This window comes from Cyprinus carpio, chromosome B18 (assembly GCF_018340385.1).
Source record: "Cyprinus carpio isolate SPL01 chromosome B18, ASM1834038v1, whole genome shotgun sequence".
NCBI classification, from domain to species: domain Eukaryota; kingdom Metazoa; phylum Chordata; class Actinopteri; order Cypriniformes; family Cyprinidae; genus Cyprinus; species Cyprinus carpio.
In genome coordinates, this window is record NC_056614.1 from 25,842,872 (window position 1) to 25,865,823 (window position 22,952).

The 22,952-nt window shown below is 38.3% G+C and overlaps 1 pseudogene; it reads left to right on the forward strand.

The window, feature by feature from the left end:
- The window catches only part of LOC122140358, a 56,086-nt pseudogene that overhangs the window by 16,131 nt on the left and 17,003 nt on the right, over positions 1 to 22,952 (forward strand).

Below are 22,952 nucleotides of genomic sequence, written 5' to 3' on the forward strand. Positions count from 1 at the left end.
ATAACCTGCACTTTCCCTGTTCTGTGAACACAGGATCCGTCGCAGTAGATGTGGAGTCTAGACGTCCGAAACAGATGTACGGCTAATGAATCTTTGCCAAATGTCACGCATGCCAGAAACGGCTTGTGGCCTTTAAAGTTAATTCTCGAAGCGCTGTGAGGAACAGACAAGCGGAGAACAGAGAGGAATCCAAGAGCTGAGGGGCCTTCAGACAACAACTGTGTGTGAATATTTCATATTCTCAGCAACATTAACACTTGAAATATGATCGAAATGCTTATTTGGACAGTTGTATTTTTCGGACAGATGCTCAAAGCAGGAGTCCCTTCATAAGCACTATTTCCAGGCCAGTAGTGACACGTTTGCAGTCAGACAATGCAAACATTTGTCTCGGGTCCAGGCACATGTGTGTTTAACTCTGTGTTATCTGCAGTGTGGGACATCTAGCCATATGGCCTTTGTGTCCAGTAGTTGTTGTGCAGTTACACTAGGGCTGCACCATGAATTGTAATAAAACCGAATTGCATCGTGTGATTCATTTACACATGAGCAGCTCATCATCCATTGTTTTCAGCGTCTGTTTTTACAGTAAATGCATGAGTTTGAGTTGCTTTAACATGTGCTAGCATCTTCACAAACTAGTAATGAGAAGTGCTTTTCAACAAAAGAGAAGCTTCAAAATAAGTTTAATTTTTGAAAATGAAGAAATTAAGCCATAAATATTAATTTTATAGTTGTAATGTAAAATGCAAAGTATTATTATATTTTCTTAAATACTTATTTACAGTGAATTATTACAAAAGTAATATTTCTTGTATTGTTTTAAGTCAGTAATTTTTCAGTCTTTGTGTATACAGTGAAAGATAAGAGAAACGTCTTCTTTTATTTATTCAGTCATTTTATAGTCTTATTTACTAATAAACAATATTGTTTCTTAAATACTAATATTTTAGTTTTAAATGTGTGGAGTTCTATTCTTATTTTTATTAGTAATCGTATTATTTTTTAAGTAACGATGATACTAATAATGTATAATAACAACAACAAATATTTTTTCTTATGGCAAAATATTTATTTTATATTGGTAATATAAATTTTAATATTTACTATTACGAGAGTAATATTTTATTTTTTTATTTTTACATATGATTGATATTTTATGTTGTGTTGTTGTATTTTATAGCATAATGACTTGTATAATCACAAAAACTTAGGCCAAATTAATCAAGCGCAGATTTTACAGAGGTCAGCATTATTGCAGATTACTGTCTGATTGACATTTTTTCATCATTGTCCTAATTTCATTAGCTTCTGTTTGCATCTACTTGTATTAATGATTTGATTTTTTTTTTTTTTACTCACCCATCAAATGTCATTTGATGAAGCGCTTTAACATGTTGGGCTGCTGTCTATGGATGATTTCCACTAGTTTAGCAAACTTTTAGCACTTCCTGCTTTTCTTGATTCTGATGACGTCAGCAAATTCAGTTCAGCTGCAGGTGAACAGAGAGCTCAGCTGAGTCCATCGTGATAAATAATGTGTCCGCTGAGATTTGGAGCGCAGCCCGCCGGATGCCGGCTTGCTTTAGAATACTGTAACATAAAACATTCTGGAAATGTGCGTGTTAATTATTCTCACTGCATCTGCTCTTGTAGGGATTACTGATTCAATTAATCCCACACACACACACACTCGAGCACACACACACACACACACACTCTCGGCACTATGCACACACACACACACTCCCGCACACACAAACACCAAAACCCCCCCCCCCCCCAAAACACACACATACACTCAGACACGCAGCGCTCTGCTGCAGTCATTGGCAGTCTGACGCTCCTGTAGCCCCTTAGCAACCACACATGAGTGACAGCAGAGATTCTCTCAGTCCTCAGAGAGCCTCACTCATCATCGTCTCATGATTTCATGATATTTATCCATCTGGACATCGCATTGGTCTGCAGATATTATTACCTCTGACCCACAGTCATGCATTTATTCTTTATGCAAGCATTATACTTTATATTGCAGTTTTTGGTCGATGTGGGTTTTTCAATAGTTGATACTGTGCCTGACATAAAGCCAAGAAATACACTTTCATTAAATATGTAAAACAAAAATCTTAGTAAAATATATAAAATCGTATAAAAATTAGTATTTACTAATATTTTTTGTTTTACATATTTTATTAAATAAAATACACTGTACGTATATGATAAACAAGCATCATATTTCATTTTATTTTTTAATTATTTTGTTTATATATATATATATAATTTATAATATTTTATGAAAGTGCATTTTTATTACTCTTGGAAAATTATCTGTGAATCATTCTGTAAACGTCCCCTTCTATTCTTTTGATTTTTCTATTTTCTTGTTTTCTTTTCCCCCTGTGGTGAATTATCTGATTTATAAAATATAATTGTGAATATTGTCCTTTCTATTCATATTTTCAAATTATGTTGTAAATATTTGTTAATTGAGGCAGTCTTTTCTTTTTTTTTTTTTTTTTTTACTTTTTTTCTTTTCTTTTAGTTGTGTTTGTTAACATATAAAAATAATAATAAAATAGTGCATTTTTATTCACTGTATATGATAAACAATGATAATATTTCAGTGTTTTTATTATTTTGTTTATATATAAATATATATATATTATTGATTAAAATACACTTTCTGAAATATGTAAAACAAAAATCTTAGTAAATATATAAAAACCTATATATTTGCTAGGATTTTTATTTGACATATTTTATGAAAGTGCATTTTTATACATTTTATATGATAAACAATGAACATATTTCACTTTATTTTAAAATTATATATATATATATATATATACATATATATTATAAATAATAAAAGTGTATTTTAAATCACGTTATCAGTGTCACCCATTCACTTACAAAATCTTTGTTAAAAATTGGCTTAAAATTAACTCTTTTTTTAGTTTAAATGAAAATAAATATCATACATTTGTACCTCACTTTATGCATATATGTGTTTGTGATCCACTTGAATCATCACAAATTTGCTGAAACTAAACGAGGCTTATTTTGTTCAATATTTGGTTAAAATGAATAAAAACATTACAGTAATGAAGACTGAAAATCACATAATCCAGTGACACAAGGAGAAACTTAAACTTAATTCACTGTTACTTTCAGTTTCATTGTAATTATTTGTAATTATTTGTGAAATTTACTTCGTAAAAGTAGTGAAAATTGTTTTAAAGTAAAACCTTCTTTTTTGTCAGTGTAATATTTAGTCCTTTATAATACTGAGTTGGCCGAATAACATTTTTAGAAGGTTTATTAACACATTTTTTTTTTTTTTTTTTTTTGAAGTGTCAATCTCTCCCCATTACCGATTAGTTTTCCTTCAAAACTAAATACACTGCTTAAACTGGCCGTAATAATCTTAAAACAGCCAGATACTGACGGATTAGTCTGCCTTCCTGTGTCACTCTTACTTTAATCCATTTTTCTAATATACTTAAAATATTGATAGGCTGATGTTTTATATTCCAGAATCTACTGACTGCACTTCTGTTTTTGAATTATTTGGGTTAATAATATAATATGTGGACCCTGGACCACAAAACCCTTTTTTTGGGGGGTATATTTGTAGCAATACCCAAAAATACACTGTATGAGTTCAAAAAATTATGATTTTTTTTTCATTGCCTATAAATCATTAGGATATTAAGTAACAGATCATGTTCCATGAAGATGATTTTGTAAATTTCCTACATAAAATATATCAAAACTTAATTTTTGATTCGGTAATATGCATTGACTAAGAGACTTCATTTGAACAACTTTTAAAGATGATTTTTGTTCGGCCATAGTGTTATGCTTTTTTGGGCAGTACCCTCAGATTCCAGATTTTCAAATAGTTGTATCTCAGACAAATATTATTCTATCATAACAAACCATACATCAATAGAAAGATTATTTATTCAGCAGTTTCGAAAAATTGACTCTTATGGCTGGTTTTGTGGTCCAGGGTCACATATTATCTACTTGGTACAGTCAGCTCCTCAATAATGAGAAAAAAAATAAAAATAATTCAGACTGACTTAAGTCCTGAGGTTCCTGTTGCGGTTTATTCTGAGATAATGATCGACTGCTTGTATATTATCCATACATCTCATGAATACTGGCTTTATATTAACCATCAGCCGCTCTTGTTGTACCACATATCGCCAGCAGCTGTTGAAAAACCCATAACGCCCAGCTTCTCAATGTGTGTTTGTGCTGAAGGTGCAGCAAATTCAGATTCAGCTTGACTACTGTCTGTTCACACTCAGGTTTCTCAGCGTGTGTGAAGGTCAGGATGAATGTAGAGCTGCTGCGGCTCATATCTGATGAATCTGAGGCTCTGAGAGATCCAGAGGAGGGAGGGAGAGTTTAATTAGGATGAATTTGATGAGGTGCAGATGAATTTGTCTGTGGAGAGAAGAGCTGCGGAGAGACGCTTCACCCACAATCAACACAGATTTCTCATTTTTTTTAAATGTACATTTTTAGAAATATTCGTTTTTTTTATAACATGCACAAAATAATAAGAATCAGAATAATAAATATTAAAATTAAATAAAAGTTATACAGTTAGGTAAATTAACCCAATAATGCACCTCTCTCTACTTTATTTATATTACTTATATTAGTTCTTTGATTTTGTTTTTATATATATGCATATATTTAATTAAACAAAAATAATAGGAAATATTTTTATTAATAAGCACAAACTTAATAAGCACAAAATCCAAAATATTTTTAAATTAAGTTTTAAATAAACTTCTTTCAACTTCGGAATTTCACTTTTAATTAAATGTGTTGCTTGCAGTGTTACTTCAGTATCACTGATACACTATTATAGTTATATTTTCTGTATTTCATGTTTCATTTTAGTTATATTTTTTAGTAAATTTAGTTATAGTTTTTAAGTACATCGAGTTAAACTAATTTAAAATGAGAAATATAACTGAAATAAAAATGGTTATTTTATTTCAAGTGCATTTTTATTTTATTTTTGTTTGTTTGTTTTATTTTCGGTTAATGTTAACTATAATACCGCTACTTTCTTTAATTCTTGAATTTAATTTCTTTAAGTGACATTTACTAGCAGTTTCTAGCAGTAAACCATAAGCCAAATTTTATTCAGTGTAATACACACACACACATATATATTGTACTTATTTATTTTATTAAATATAAGTTTAATATGTCCTCCTAAGTGTGGTGAACAACATTTTAGAAGGTTTAGCACCTTTTCCGAACCATTTTCATGATTTTTTTTTAAAATTGTGTTCTGCTCTTTTTCTCTTTTCTGCTCTCCTTCGGTTTGCCTCTGTCCTCATGGACTCTCCGTGATCTCATCTATGAAATAGATTGGCCTTCACGCTAGATTTCAGTGATGAGTTTGGGACAGTGATTGCCCATTAATTCTGTTTGAAATTGAGATGTCGGTTGTCTGTTCTTGCTAATTGACTCATCAGTCTCTTCCTCTGATCTCTTTACACCTCTATCAACACAAACCAAAATCTCTCCAGATGGCTTCAGCGCTGGAACGTGGTGGCCAGAGCATGAGTGTTTAGTGCTTAGTGTGAGCGTGTAGCGCTCGACTGATCGTGAACACCATTATAAACACAGTGTGCTGTCGTTTAGAATGAGGGTTTGCGGCCAAGGTTCTGGTTGAGTGAGTTACAAGTGAAGTAGAAACATGGAGAATTATGGATCTAATAGCAGCCGTCGCACTTCACTGAGGATTGTAACTCTCTCTCTGTTTCCTTTAGTCATCTTCAGTGTTTCTTTTTCTCTAAATCCTCCTTGTTCTTTCTGTCGTTGTCTTTAAAGGGGCCATTGAGAGCAGAGGTAAAACCCCATTCATTGTCTCCACTGAGAAATTGATTTTCGGCGAAGCCGTATAAACCTCCCAAGGCTCCGAAGCTCTTTAAATCATGATTTATGGTTCTCAAGTCAGTGCAGTTTGCCCTCTTTTAAAGGGATAGTTCACCCAAAAATAAATATTTGCTGTTAATTTACTCACCCTCAGGCCATCCGAGATTACTCTTTCTTCTTCAGCAGAACAGTAAAGAACATTTTTAGCTGAAACCGTGGTGCTTGGTGTTTCATAAAATGCAAGGCAATGGCTACCGGTTTTTGAGAATTAAAAACTAGCCTATCAAGAAACAAACAAATTAATATGCAATCGGCTCCTGACGATATATTGGAGGTCTTATGATACGAAACCATCCGATCTGTGCAAGAAACTCAATTTTATTTACAACATTACAACCTGTTCAACTGGTTCAGTTCATTAATTTTTCAATGACGTCATGTATACGCAATTATATTATATTATTAATAAAGCAACCCAATGCATGAGACTGGTTGTAGGTAATGAGGTCGGATGTTTTACATGTCCACATAAAGCCCATATACATAATGTGAATAAAATTCGGTGCACCACCACGCCTCCACCTTTTTAACCTAAACAAGAGAAAAACCATTGAAAAATGTTCTTTATGCCCCTTCATACATAAGTGGTTGGTGCATATCAGCGGCTCTTCAGTCCGAGTCAAACTGTTTCTTCAGTTCGGTGACTGTTGGAGGAACTGAAGCTCTGATTGCATCCAATTCATATTGAAATCACAGATGATGCTGCGTATTTTGGCTCAGATTTCGAGTTCGGGTTATTGTGAACTGTGCACGGCGCTGAAAGTGATGTGTTTGATTGACGTAACTTGCAGATCTGTGCTGTTTTACCGACACTTCAATCCGATCTGGTGAAAACTGGTTTCAACTAGTTCACTAAAAAGAATCAGTGCATAACTGCGAGTGCTTATCGTTCGTTCGTTCGTTGTCTGTTAACTCTGGATTAAAAGTTTAAATAATGTGTCGTGTTTCTCGGCACCAGACATGATCGTTTCACTTAATGGTAGACCTCACTATATCATCAGGAGCCATGTGGGTTCATTTTGTGCTGCATGTATGTGCTTGTGCATTGACTCTCTAAGAAGGGACCTAGGGTAGCCATTGACTTGCATTTAATAAATCACAAAGGAGCCACGGTCTCTCCAGCTAAAAAATCTGTCTTTCTGTTCTTACTCTGCAGAAAAAAGTCACCTAACATTCTCAGAAGGCTTGAGTGTGATGAAATTAACAACAAAAAACACCAAACCAAAAAAAAAAAAAAAAAAAATTGGGGGTGAACTATCCCTTTAACTCATTTTGTATTCGTGTGTTATCAGATGAACTCTGACTGTCATTGCGGGAGGGCCTTTCGTCACCATTAAATTTCACATCTGTGCCCTGGTTTATCGGTAGAGATGAAGGACAGATGAAGGATCTCTATATTTAGACCTCGGTGAGAAAGGTAAAGGTTAGGTCGCAAGAGCAGAAGATATGGATTAGAAACAAGCCGGAGTCGAAGAGAGGTTTAGTAGCTCTGTGCGAGGATTGTATGACCCATCACCAAATGTGACCTTTGACCTTCGTTGTCTCAGGGAATACATTCGGCTCTGATGCTTGAAGCGGTTTGAGTCATTTTTGGCAACGCAGAATGTGACTCTTTGATGTAAGCGTCGCTCGATCGACTTGGAATAATTGCTCTTTCATAGTGCATTTTCTGTCACTGTTTATAGTGCTGTGTTGCTTTTTATTCATCTCTGTGTGATTTCAACCTTGCTGTGAGTCCGGCGGTGAATGCTCCCGCGAGCGACAGCTTTAAATCCAGATGCATGATTAGTGGCACCTTGTAAAAGCGCGGTCAGTGATTGCGAGCAGATGGAGGATGTTAGCAGGCCTTGTCAATCAATAACAGTGCCATCTGCTCGACTTCCAACCGTATACCATCAGTCATCAAACCTATTACTAACATCACCATTCAGGAAAACTCCTTTCATCAGGCATACACTGCAAAAAAAAAATACTCAGTATTTTGTGCTTGTTTGCCAGTTACAGATATCTAACAACCAAGAGAAGCAGAAAGACTTTGTAATAATTATCTTTTCTTCGTGAAAAATCCTAAAGAAGTGAAGTGAGTTTTTGCATTAAAACAAGAACACATCTTGTCAGTGTCAAGGAAAATATCTGCCAGAGAAGGAAAATATCTGCCAAAGGTGTCAGAAATATAATCTTAATTCAAAGGGAGTTGTTTTTTATTATAATTATTATGTTTTTTTTTTTTTTTTTAATTGCTTTAATTTTATAACAACCCTGATCTGTCTTGATTATTTGATCAGACCATCAGATGTTGCAAAATTTAAAAATAAATAAATGCAATAATTTATATTACGTAGAAAAGTTGGGGGGCTGTTAAAAATTTTCTGTTAAAAATTTTTGGGTTTTTTGAAAGTTCTCACCAAGCTTGCCATTTATATGATAAAAAATACAGTAAAAATTGTGAAATAATATTATAATTAAAAAAAACTGTTCTCTATGTGAATATATAGTAAAATGTAATTTATTTCTGTGATATTTGTAGCTGTATTTTCAGCATCATTACTCCAGTCTCTCAGAGTCACATGATCTTCAGAAATCATTCTAATATGATGATCTGATGCTCAAGAAACATTTCTGATTATATTATCAATGTGAAAAGCGGTTGTGCTGTAGATATATTTATGTGTTAAACCATGATTTTATTTTTCAGGATTCTTTGATGAATGCAAGGAGTTCAGAAAGAGACAGCTTTAATGCATCCCTCGGCTGGAATAAAAGGTATTAACTTGCTTTTAAAAAATGCTAGGATGATTGACTAGGATGCCATTCAGTGAACATACGGTTTTAAATGCTTTTTGTAATAGCAGGCACTATATAGTACACACTAGGCAGTGCTCCTAGTGCTGCACTGTAACCGTGATCTCCAGAAAATTGAGTCTCGAGCACTTCTCTTATGAATACACCTCCTGAATAACACGAGTATGGAGGATCACTATACTGAAATCCTGAGGAGTTGCATCCCGATCATATGCTTTCAGCACATTCAGATGGAAGATCCAGACAGATCAAATCAACCCAGCGTCCCCTCTGACCAGCTTACCCAAAATGCTTTCAGCGAGGATTTGTCCGGCGGATCAGCAGTTATCCTGGATTAGAGCAGCATTAAGATTTGATTAAAGGGATCAGAAGAATATTCATTCATATGGGATTAACAGAGCTGTAATTATCACACACACATTACAATGAAAATAACATCTGGAACACAGATAAAACAGTAGCCAGCCTGTAGGCGGGCAAAACGTCTTTGTTTTCAGTTTTTGGAACGTGTAGTACGTAATAGTCTGGTTTTTGCCAAATTCTGCAGCGTGTTGTGGTTCATTTTCTCAAATCATGTGCCTCCTGTCAACAACACCACTAACATTTTTCTTTAGAAAATATTTTAAAAAAATATCTTTTAATTATTATTATATTTATGCTTCAGAAGATTTTTATTTTATATAATGAAAATAAAAACAAATCGAGAGCATCCTCTATGAGCCTGTTGGCATTATTTGAGTGGCTTATGTTGTATATCACACACACACACAACACACACACACACACACACACACACCAAAACTGTATACGTGAACTCATATGAAAAATCATGATGAAATATATATGACTGTAATAATTCTCCTCTGAGCATCACTTAACTTTCCATATATGGACGGTGCATCTTCACAAAAACCATATAAGTCAGTCATATTTTTACTCACAAAAACTGAACACTATATAATATTATAGAATGATAATATTATTTTGCAGTTAAAGACATTTCTTGAATATTTTTGCATTTTTGTACCATTTTTTTTAGACTGTATTGTGACATAAGGTTAATGACAGTAAACACTTTATATATTTTTGAAAAAGAACGTTTGTATTATTTTTTTTTTTTACAAACTTTCGTGAATGGAGAAAGAAACGGTGCTTGTGTATTCTATCATTTATATTACAAATTTTCTTTTTTTTCATGTTAGATGTTTTTCATTAGAATTCTCTCTCAATACTGTTGATATAAGATATATTTGGGATATATATTTATTTTCTTTTGCTTTGACAATTGAGCAATCCCACAAGTTCTATAAAATAAGAATATAGATAAAATAATATAGAATTATGCCAATTATATTCCTTAAAATCATTAATATCTGAGAAGTAGGCTTTGTTTTTCATCTAAGCAAGAAGCTGTATTTCCCCCTTTGAATTTGTGCTGAGATATCGACCAGTGGACATGTTCTTCAAAAGTGTTTTTTGTTGTGGCTCCCATTAAACACATACTGGGGTATGTAAAGCAGTTTCTGGATGTTCATGTGTTTTTCAGGTTGGCAATGGGTGGAAATTCATCGAGCCGCGCACAACTGGGTATGGAGCGCATAGTACGCCAACCTGCTGCCGGGCGAGTGTGTTCTGGGGACGCCCCGTGGGGGGTCGTGCGGATCAAGCGCAGTGGACAGGATCAGTGGGTCAGGGGTGGGAGACTTTCGACTCCAACAAAACGTCCGATTTCTAATACTACAACGGCTTTCACCCAGCAACACGTCCTGGCACCGCCACCCACACTAGCGTGACCTCACCCCCGTCCCCCCCCCCCCAGCAAAAAATAAGGAGCCCCCACCCCCCCACCTGCCTCCGCCCACTTCCCCCTCGCCCAAGCCGTACCCCCCCTCACAGCGGAGGCGACACCAGAGCACCCGGCACCGGCCACCGCCAGCGCACGGACGACCAGGTGCCTCCGCCGACAGAAAGGCCCCGCAACCGCAAGAACAGCGCCAAGTCAGCATCACATCCATCACAGGCTGTCAGGAGGAGAAGAAGGACAGCTTCCAGCCGAGGGCCGAGGAGGGAGACAGGTGATCTTAAAGGGATAGTTCCTCCTAAAATTTACATCTGCTGACAGTTTCCTCTCCCTCAAGCTATCTGAGATGTAAATGAGTTTGTTTCTTCATTAGATTTGGAGAAATGTAGCATTGCATCACTTGTTCACTGCAAGTGCGTGAGATGCCCTGCCGCGAACATGAGAGTCCAAACAGCTGAATGCAACTAAACCATCCAATAATCCACAGACACTCCTAGTCCCATCAGTTAACAATCTGGAGGGGAGAAGACAAAAAGCTGAAAACACATCCAGCCATTAAGATGCTTTACAAGTAAAAAATACGAGTCCACAATCCATAAAAAACGACTGCATAACTGTGGGCTTTTTAATTATATGCAAACAAGCCGAACTACACCAGGCACGTCTTATTTTGAAACGTCTTTGCTGGCTCTTCCATAAAAACCCAAACAACATTGTCATAATTACTAGCATTTTATTAAATGAGGATATAATTATGAAATTATTAACTAATCATGTCTAGGCCGGTACCCAAATTGCTATGTTTCCATCAATCACCTATAAACCTAAACCAGCCTCTTCGCTGAATCTGCTAATGTAAGATCCATGTTGTCTATGCAGCATATATGATATTTAAGACTTTTTAGAAATGACCCCACAAAAAACTGCTAACCTAAATACATTTTCTACAGTTCACACAACATTGAGATTGGCTCAACACTGTGGAGGTGCCGACTGGAGGAGCTGACCATGGTAGAAGAAACATCCCAGCAATCCTATTTGATTTCACTCTTAAAGAGAACCCAGACTGGACACTGTTGGAAAACGTCAGATTTCATTTAGTTGGAGCTCGTCCTGAGCCAGCGACGTCAACTCGTTCCCCATCCAAAAGTAGCAAATTCCTTATAGTCGGCTCTTGTTTTTATTTGTTTCGTCACTAGATATCCGCTGTAAGTGGTTTTGTAACGATCATGAGTCGAGCACTGGACGCATTGAATAAATAGCTTCGGTGTGGGAGACTTTCAAATATAAGTGCAGTGACTACCAATAATATGCATGCGTAATTCTTCTGCCATAATGAGTAAGTAATATCATCATCTGTGCAAGTATGTGGATTTTCTGTAATGCAGTGGAATAGGAGTGCAACAGTCAATGCAAAGACCATAAGACTGGTTCAGTTTTGCTTGCCAGTATTAGATTGTTCTTTGTTGTCCATGTTACAAATATATAACGACTCATGCCTAAATCGACCGGTAACATTTAATTGAAAAGCAACATTACATTAAATAAAAGTCTTGTTATTCTGAAAAATTGTAATCACAAAATTAAGTGAATCTCTGTAGGTTGGGTCAGGAAAAGTAAATCTTGTTTTCCTCTTGAATTAAGTTTATTTTTCTTGCCTGGTTGACAGGATAGTATTTTCTTGTTTCAAGCAAAAACTCAATTTATTTGGATACGTTTGTATCTAATATCTAAGTTGTAAGCTAAATCTTGAATTAGGTATTGTTTCTCTATTTACTGGAAAACAGGGCAAAAATACTGATAAGAAAATAATTTTTTTTCTCATTGAATGGTATTTTAGACTGTTGCGCCTGCTTCAAGGCGACATGCATACAGAAAATTCAACATGATGCACAGGAGATGACACACATATTGTATACTGCAAAAACTAGCATGCATAGTATTTAAGGTAGGTGTAAGAAAAAAAACATTGTTCCTAGAGAATTATAGAAGAGTATAACCTTTCCAGACAGACTACCATTAAGTCCTGCGGTTAAGTGAAATGATGCAGTATGCTTCAGAGTGAGTTTGCATTTAATTGCTGAAATCTTTCCGAAAACCTGAGAGAAGTGGGTGGTCGGTGAGGCTGGAAGACATTTGCACGGAAAATACTGGATGGCTTGCCCCTAATTGTGAGAGATATTTACTTAATTTGTATGTGCATTAAAAAATGAATGGAAGAAAAGGTAAGACTGAAGAACACAGGCATATAACGCTTCAAGCTGTTTTTTAGGTTTAATATTCCAACGTTGTCACACTTAAATAGTTTCAACCCATGAGTAAACGCGGGGACGAGGAAGGGAGAGTCATGAAATGATTTCGTGTGACGGAGGAGGAGGAGGAGGGAATGAAAGAAGAGAGAGACATTAGAATGTGTAAATTGATTTGAAGGTCGGATATGCATGAATAATTAATATCCAAGCGGCAACACTGCTCACTTTGTAGTGGGTCTCTCTTTGCTCGAGAGAGAGAGACGGCGTGAGAGATAAGTTTTTCTTGTGTTCAGAGTTCTTTTAATCCGGCTACTAAAGAAGTAAACACACACACACACACACACACACACACTACTTGGCTGTGTGATCCAGTCTGGTCATGGGAGAGCTTCTTCAGAGAGCCGTGTTGGCCAAGTACTGAATTGATTTTACACACTTCTTTTCATAATCGCTCAGGAGGCCTTTTTTTGTGTGCTTTTAAACTCACAGACTTCTTAGATTTAGATCTTTAAAAAATTGCCCTTGAAAGGCTTCTGAAGGATTGAGATTTTTTTAGGTCAAACATCACTTCACATATTAAGCTTTATAGTTATTGTTTCTATTTGAACAAACCCAACATTTTCATCAAAATGCTCTGAAATGATTTTCTTTCATCTGATGTCATCAATCCCTCTAATTAAATAGAGAACACTTTTTATCCATTGCAGTCAGCTCCTCATGGATAAAATCTCACCCAGTAAATTTATCCCCTCATTGAATATCAAGTTGTACTTGGAAATTGGCCATATTTAAAAAGAAATTGTTGTGACACATTTAACATCAGGATTGTGGCAAAACAGAAATTTTGCACTGGAAAATGGGTTTCAAGATCTGAAAGGGTTTAGAAATGTCTACATTAGCTATTTATTTATATATTTTTTTCACTAATAAAGGATTATATTTTTTATTTTACTTTTCATGATACGTACTGTCTTAATTAATAATAAGTAAAAGAAAAAATCTGATTATTAAATCTTTGTTTTTCTAGTTTAATAATAAGATTTTATTATTTATTTTATGTGCATTAAAGGAGCAATATCATATAGTGATAAAAACAAAATAAGAGAGTGCATTTTTTTTTTTCCTAAAAATAAATCTTTTGTATTTTAATTTTACTTTTTTTTTTTTTATTTTTTTTATTTGATTTTTTATTTTTACTTTTTCATGATATGTCCCTTTAATAAATATATTTATAGACTTACTTTTTTATATTAATAAAAAATAACTAATTCATACCATAAAGTAAAAATAGAAATAATAATAATATAAAAAAAATAATAATTAAAAAACAGATCATCTATTTTATTTTTACTTTTTTCATTGTATATAGTAAAAAAAAAAAAATTTCCATTTTATTTCTTCTTGTGTCTTATATTCTCTTTGTTTTAGGTTCAGATGGAGGCACTGGCACCAGAGAGAGGATGCTCATCAAGGTGTCGGATGAGGAACTCCAGTTTTTTTTTTCTGGCCGCTTGGGGAAACGGATACTCCGGGTTCTTACCCCCACGCCTCCCGAAGCAGCTGCCATCCAACAATGCTCCTTCAGACCCCTCAAAGCCACTTTCTCTGCCCGACGCACCGCGATCGCAGTCTCCGTTTCTATGAAGAAGGGCGGATTTAACGGCACTCAGCGCCGCTGCTGCTGGATGATCCCAAATAATCGCCCCCCGCCAGCTTATGCTTACGAAGCCTCCTTTGTACGAGGAACCGCCCTCGAATACCAGTCTCCGCCATGGCCCCTTGAGGAACGCCCACTGACATGCACTGCGTAATTCAGGCCCTTTTTGGCTCTGACAGGTCTCCGGCTGCGTCTCTTACCACTCCCCCAAGCAAAGCCCGTCGTCGCTCACGGTCAACTGGTGTTGATTTTAGACAGCCGGAGCTCCACCCCCGAGAAGGCGCTTCAACCAGGGGTGATCGAGACTATATAAGCTCCAGTGGTGCGGATGTATATGCTCCAGGCATGAGGGACTACAGCTCTGGTGGGCGGGATTACAATTCTAGGTAGTGGGGAAATGCCGCTATAAGTGCGCAGCCTACGGTAGAATATGTAAAGCAGCTAGCTTTATGTCGAGCAGTCACATGGCTCCTCCCCTCGGGTTTCAGGATCGACAGAGCGGCCATGCTGAGCTACGCACGACTAGTTTCCAATAGCCTGTCAGCGGGAGATTTTCTTACGGTGGCTCTCTTTACGTTTAGCCAGCACCAGTCCACGACTCAACGGGCGGCAACCGGAAACGTAAAGAACCGGAATAGCCGCTCTTTGCGGGGAGGAGGAGAGGGTGATAATGGCATGGGATCGGGTCTGGGGGCGTGATCACTCAAGCCCGTTTGGCATGGGAGGCTCGAAGCAGATGTTACATCAGCGTAGGGGGCGGTTCTTCCACGACCAGGGAGCCGCAAAGACGAGGTATGAAAGTGATGAGGCGATGCTCCCCTGCCATTGCTCCTGGTCCAGTGGTGCGGGCATTCAGCGAAGACGACTGCCCTTGGCGCAACAGGACATCCACTGAACTGCGCAAGCACCCTGGACAGACTGGCATTTCCCTCAGGCGGCGCTGCTAGAAAAGAGTCTGTCGGTGCAAACCCCAACCTGGCATCACCTGAACCTTACCATCCATCCCCACAGGTAATGCACAACGACAATCGCTTATCGCATCAGAAACTCAAAACATTGCCTAGATTCCCCATATTTATGACACTGAGCTGAAGCAGATGGGAGGCAAGTCAAGCATACACCTTCACGGGGGGGGGGAGTTATGTTATACTTTGGGTTAATCTCTAATCTGTCTTAACCTTCTAGTATTAGACTTTTTGCGCGCGGTGTATGCGCCCCTGTAGCGTTTGTGCTCCAGACAGCTGTATTGTTTCTTCAGAATGTGATCAAATGCACCATTTTTTTTTTTGTACTTTCTGGACCATAAAACAGATGCAATACGGGGCTCCACCAGATGACGGGCATTGAAAGATGCACAGCAACAATCTAAGAAAACCTCCCAGAACGCCCTAGCAAATGCATAGCAACAGTCTAAAAAACCAGGAGATACAGAACTCTTTGCCCGCGAAACAGTAAAGCACCCTAGCAGCTGCAATGTTTACAAAACCTTCCGTAATGCCGCTAGCAACTGCTGTAAGCAATGCTATGTACAAATCTTGTAGAATGCGGCTTGGGAGTGAACTAGCAGCATAGCAATGCGTCTAGAAAAAAGAAACCCGGTCCCAGGCGGAAGGCAACCCCTCGCGGCAAGAATGGTGCAGTAGCGACCACTTCTAATAAAACGCAGGATGGATCACAAGATAAGGATTTGGAGATACAGAGCTGCTGTGATTTTTGGTGGTAGGTGGCAAAACAGTACAATGCCACACGGCGGTTTTCTAGCCAACTGCAAATGGGATCAATGCGGGGTGGGGGTTAGGGGGTAAGAGGGACCTTGCAGTTACCTCTCTCTAGCAACTGAATAGGTCACTACGCTCTAACAACCTTTTAGAATAGTTGTAGCAACTGCATATGAACATCTCTACAAAACAGGCCCAGAAGCCCCTAGCAACTACATAGCGAACGCTCTAAAAATGCTGTACAAACCATAGCAGACTGCTCATAGTAACATTCCTAGTAATCCTCAAATAGAACAACCCGTAGTCAACTGAATAGCCATGCTGTAAACATGGCCAGAAAGCCCTAGCAACTGCATATAAACGAGCAATAACTCAAATCAATGTTTTCTGATTATGTATTATGATGTCAGTGCCTCTGTTTGTTGCAGTTTTCCAGCTGCGTGCATAGAAAGTCTTCTGGACACATTTGGCACTGTTAGGGATTGAATGAGCTGGAATCCTCTGATCGTGCAGCTTTTGAACTGGCTCTTAGGAGTCTCTTTCAGACCCAGTATAATGCAGTCCCAGAATCAGGCCTGAAACCGCTTGCTTAAATGTCTGCCAGTGAGGTTAATTGGGACGGCTCACCATCAGACGCTTGTTTTTACCCAACCAGTCATACTCTTTGTTCTGGAGATATCAGTCGGGCCTGAGCTTTCGAGCTGGATCCCGCAGGCTAAATGCTATGAGTGTCTCTTTGTGAGGGATTTTTACAAGGTTCTGCTTATAATAATGGAGACAGACAGGAAAAGCTGTAAGACAAACAGTCACCATCAAATGAATGGGGGGAATGAACCCCCCCCCGAAAAAAATTCGCCCTGAAATAAATACATGCAGCTCAGACAATAATCTTAAAAACCTCCCTGTGAGCACCCTAGCAAACTTGCATAGGCAACTAGATCAAGAAACCATCCAGATAACAGTCTAAGCAAACTGCATAGCAACGCTCTTAAAAAACCGTCCAGAATGTCCCACCCTAGCAACTGCTTAGCAGCACTCTTAAAAACCAACTGGGTCTACCCAGAATAACTCTCTAGCAACTGCATAGCAACAGTCGAAAAAGAGCATGCCTAGCAACTGTGTAGCAAAACGCTCCTTAAAAACCGGGCCCAGAATGTCCCAACCTAGCAAACTTAATATCAGCCACTCTTAAAAACCTTCCAGTACGCCCTAGCAACTGCATAGCAAAACATTCTATAAAAACATACAGCAACTTGTGTAGGCAACGCTCTTAAAAAAAAACGGACAGTACGCACGAGCAACTGCATGAGCAACACTCAAGAAACCATCCAGAACATCTACACCTGCCAGCAACTCTCTTAAAAACCGTCCAGAAAGTCCTAGCCCCTAGCAACTCATAGCAACACACTGCCTAAAACTCTAAAAACGAGCTCAGAAACAAACTAGCAACTGTATAGCAACACTCTTAAAAACCAACCAGTACACCCTTAGCAACTGATGCAGACAGTCCCTAGAAAACCAGCCAGAGCTGCCAAGCAACTGCATAGCAACACTCTTAAAAACCAGCCAAGACAGCCTAGCAACTGCAAAGCAACACTCTTAAAAATCAGCCAGTACACACCCTAGCAACTACATAGCAACAGTCTTAAACCAGCCAGAGCTGCCTAGCAACTGCATAGCAACACTCCTAAAAACCAGCCTGAACAACCTAGCAACTGCATAGCAGCACTCTTAAAAACCTCCCAGAATACCCTAGCAACTGCATAGCAACAGTCTAAAAACAGACTAGCAACTGTGTAGCAACGCTCTTAAAAAAACGGACAGTACGCCCTAGCAACTGCATAGCAACAATCAAGAAACCATCCAGAACAGTCTAGCAACTGCATAGCAATGATCTAGAAACCTTCCAGAACACCCTGCAAGCTAGAAAACGCTTTTAAAAAACCCGTCCAGAATGTCCTACCTAGCAACTGCTGCAACCCAAAAAACCCTCCCAGGACCCCTAACCGAAAACTGCATAACAACAGTCTAAAAAGGCCAGAACAGCTAGCCTGCTAGAAACACTCTTAAAACCCCAGTAACCTAGCAATGATAGCAACACTTTTAAAACCACCAGACACCCTACAACGTTACACCTTAAAAATCCCCCCGTACACCCGAATGCATGAAACAGTCTAAAAACATCCAGAGCTGCCTAGCAATGTAGAACATCCAAAAAACCACCCTAACACCTAGAACGGCATAGAAATGCTTTTAAAAACCCCCAAAAACCCTAGAAAACTGCATGAACATTTAAAAAAAACGCCTACGTGTAGAAAACGCTTTTAAAAAAATGGCCAACCCCCTAGAAAGATAAAAACGCTCTTAAAAAAAGGCAGTACGCCTAGCAATGCATAGCAACAATCAAAAAAAACCACCCAAAAAGATACAACTGCATAGCAAGATCTAAAACCCCTTCCAGAAACCCTACAACTGCAGCACTCTTCAAAATCAGCAGTACACCCTACAACTGCATAGCAACAGTCTAAATGTGCTGTCCAGTCCAGGAGCTGTCCAAGCCCGGCATAAGCAGACTCCAAAACCAGCCGAACAACCTAGCAAACTGCAGTATCAATGCTTTTTAAAAAAACCTCACCAGAATACCCTAGCAAACTGCATAGCCACAGTTAAAAAAACAGCCTAGCAGTGTATGACAACGCTCTTAAAAACTGGCCATACGCCCTACACTGCCTAGCATAAACTCTTAAAAAACGGACAGTAACGCCCTAGCAACTGGCCAGCACCAATCAAGAAACCATCCAGACAGACTAGCAACATGCATAGGCATTTTTTTTTTATTTTTTAAAGTTTGTCTGAGCTATTTTTCTAATTCCCAAACACCCTAGTTTTTTTTTTTGTTTTTGTTTTTTTTTAGCAGAATTGCTTTTTTTTTTTAATTATTTTAAATATATATTTTATATATTTTTTATTGCTACAATAGTTTTTATATTTATGCTTAAAAACAACAAAAAATAAAACCACAAAGCTACTGTTAACAAAATAAAAGCTAATGTTTGCAAATATTTTTGCTGTGTTAGAAAGTGTTATATGCAGTTGCTAGGCATACGTGGCTGTTTTTTTTTGAGTGTTGCCGCGCAAAGGAGCATGTACGGGTGTTGTTGCTTTTCATGCAGTTGCTAGGCATACTGGCTGCTTTTTTTGGAGTGTTGCTTTGCAGCTGCTAGGGGCATACTGGCTGCTTTTTTAGAGTGTTGCCATGCAGCTGTTGCTAGGGCATACCATGTTTTGTTGAGTGCTTGCCATGCAGTTGCTACGGCATTACCATAAGCTTTTTGGAGTGTTGCCAGTACCTAAGCAGGGGCATTGGCTGCTTTTTTTGGAGTGTTCACCCATACACACGCCCTGCGTTCACATCAATAGTTCAGCATGTGAGTTTTGAAGAGTGGTCGTCGGCTTATGTAAGGCATCACACTCACATCACTCACTACACGGCTTTCTGGCGCTTTTTGGAGTGTTTCTATGAGTTCTAGGGCCTACTGGCTGTTTTTGGGTTGCTTTGCAGGCTAGGGCATAGTGTTTTTTGGAGTGTTGCTTTGCAGTTGCAGGGATTCTGGCGTTTTTTGGGTTTCTATGCAGGCTAGGGCATACTGGCTGTTTTTTGGAGTGTTTTCTAGCGCTAGGGCATACTGGCTGTTTTTTGGAGTGTTGCTTTTTCAGTTGGAGGGCATACGGCTGTTTTTGGGGGTGTTGCTTTTCAGTTTTTAGGGGTACTGGTTTTTTAGAGTGTTTATCCCCTTGTTAGGGTTCTTTGGAAGATTTTAGTGTTGCTATTATTGTGGGTTTTATGGGGTTTTTCGTGGGTATGCAGTTGCTAGGGGTTCGGGGAAATTTTTTGAGGGTTTTTCTATTTTTGCTGGGCATACTGGGCTTTTAGAGGGTTTTATGCAGTTTCTAAGGGTGTTCTGGGTAAGATTTAGGGTTCTAGGCATTCTAGGGTTTTTTTGGAAAGGTTTTTTGTTTTGCTATGGGTGTTTGGGTATATTTAGAGTGTGCTTTGGGGTTGTAAAGGGGGGTTTTGGAAATTTTAAGAGTGTGTTGCGTGCTAGGGCATACTGGCTGTTTTTTTAGAGGTTCATGCGTGTAGAGAATACTGGGGCTTTTTGGGGGTTCTTTCAGTTTCAGGGCATAGGTTTTTTTAGAGTTTGCTATGCATTTTCTAGGGATACGGTGTTTTTTAGAGGTTGCTAGCGTTTCTAGGATACTGGTGCTTTTTGGGGTGTTGCTTGCAGTTGCTAGGGCTACTGGCTCTTTTTGGGGGTTCTATGCATTGCTAGGGCATAGGGCTGTTTTTTGGGGTGTTTCTATGCGTTTCTAGGCAATGGTTTTTTTTGGAGTTTGCTATCAGGTTTCTAGGGCATACTGGCTGTTTTTTTTGGGGTGTTTCTATGCAGTTGCTGGGGATATGGTGCTTTTTTGGGGGTGTTTTAGCAGTTGCTGGGCATACGGGCTTTTGGGGGTGTTTTAGCATTTTTTAGGGCTACTGGCTGCTTTTTGGAGTGTTCTACGTTGCTAGGGGGTACTGGTGCTTTTTTTAGTGTTTTCTATGCAGTTTCTAGGGGTATGGCTGTTTTTTGGAGTGTTGCTTTGCAGTTTTCAGGGGAATCGGGTGTTTTTTTAGTTTTTTGCAGTTTCTAGGGCATTGGTGTTTTTTTGGGGTGGCTAGCGTTTCAGGGGGATAGGCGTTTTTTTGGGGTGTTGCTTTGCATTTCAGGGGATACGGCTGTTTTTTTTGGAGGTTGTTTGCGTTCTAGGGAACGGGTTTTTTAGAGTGTTGTATCATTGTTTGGGGGTTCTTGGGAAATTTTTGTGTTGCTATTCAGTTCTAGGGTTTTATGGGAAGGGGTTTTCGTGGGGCTAGAGTTGGGAGGGGTTTTTTGGGTAAGTTTTTTGGGTTGCTTGTAGTTGTAGGGGCTCTGGGTCTTTTTGAGGGTTGTATGCAGTTGCAAGGGGGTTTGGGAAGATTTTAGGTGTTGTAGGCATTGTAGGGTTTTTTTGAGAGGTTTTATGTGTTGTATGGGTTTTTGGGGAAAATATGGAGTTTTCAGGGTTGCTAAGGTGCTCTGGGAAGTTTTTGAGTGTTTCTAGCAGTTGCTAGGGGTTTTGGGAAAATTTTTAGATGGTGATGCAGGTAAGGGGGTTTTTGGTAAGTTTTTAAAAGGTTGCTATGCGTTGCTAGGGTGTTCTGGGTAGTTTTTGGGTTGCTATGCAGTTTCTAGGAATTTTTCACTTTTTTTTTTCCCCCAGTTTTTTTTTTTTCACCCCATGAAAGGGGGATCATTTTGGGGTCGGTCTACACATGCATTGACACACACACAACACACACACAACAACCCAAAAACACCACACCAAAAACACACGCACTCGTGTTCGTGTTTGTTATGTCCGAACCCCCCAGGAGTCATTACATGATATTGCCGCTTGTTCAAAGAAATGTTTTTTGGAGCCCAAAAAATGGGATTTGGAAGAACAAGGGCAACGTCCCCCAGATCTCATGGTCTTTACGCACAGCTGAATTCAAACAGCTTTCATGAAACACTCCCAATCACAAGCTGAACCCCCTCAAACCTTTTTAACATCGAAAAAAGGCAGTTGTTTGCTTGTTCTTTTCAAGAAAGATTTTCTAGCAATTATTTTAATTAGGGTTTTTTTTCAAAATGAGATGCAGTCTTAAAGCTAATAAAATTTTTTTTTGTAAAAATAATAATAATAATTTTTGGGGGGAAAATGTAACATATTTTTTATTATTTTTTTAAATATTTTAAATTTCCGGTTTTTTTTTCTTAACCCCCCAAAAGTTTTTTTTTTTATTTTTAAAACCTCCAATTTTTTTTATTTAGTTTTTTTTTGCTACTTTTTTAAATTTAGGGTTTTAAAAAAAAATAGGTTTTTTTCTGAAGAAAAATTTTTTCACCCAAAAAAAAATTTCTTTAAACAGTATCTTTCAAACAAATGATTACTCAAAGCAATGATTAATATTTTTGTAACTTAATTATTATTAATTTTTTTATTTATTTCCTTGTTTTTTTTGGTTTTGTTTTTTTCTTCTTTTTGGGCCAGTTTTTTGGTTTTTTTTTTGTGTTGTTTTTTTTCGTACCCCACATGCAGCAGTTGCTAGGGTCATACACGGGCGTTTTTTATTTGGAGTGGTTGCTTTGCAGTTGCTAGGGCATACTGGCTGGTTTTTGTTTGGAGTGTTTTGCGTATGGCAGTTGCTAGGGGGGGGGGGGGGGTGGCAGACTGGGGGCGGGTGTAGGCATAACTGGCTGCTTTTTTGGAGTGGTGCTATGCAGTTGCTAGGGCATACTGGCTGTTTTTGGAGTGGTTGCTTTTGCAGTTGTAGGGCTACTGGTGGTTGTTGGAGTGGTTGCTTTGCAGTTGCTAGGGGGGCATACTGGCTGTTTTTTGGAAGTGTTTGCTATTGAAGTTGCTAGGGCATACTGGCTGTTTTTTTGGGAGTGTTGATAATGCAGGTGCTAGGGCATACGGGCGTTTGTTGGAGTGTTGCTTTGCAGTTGCTAGGGCATAATGGCTGTTGTTTTGGAGTGTTGGCTTTGCGTGGCTAGGGCAATACTGGTTGGTTTTTAGAGTGTTGCTATGCAGGTGTTAGGGTGTCTTGGTAAGATTTAGTGTTCTATTCAGTTGCTAGGGGTTTTATGATAGGTGGTAAAATCGGTTGGGTGCTATGC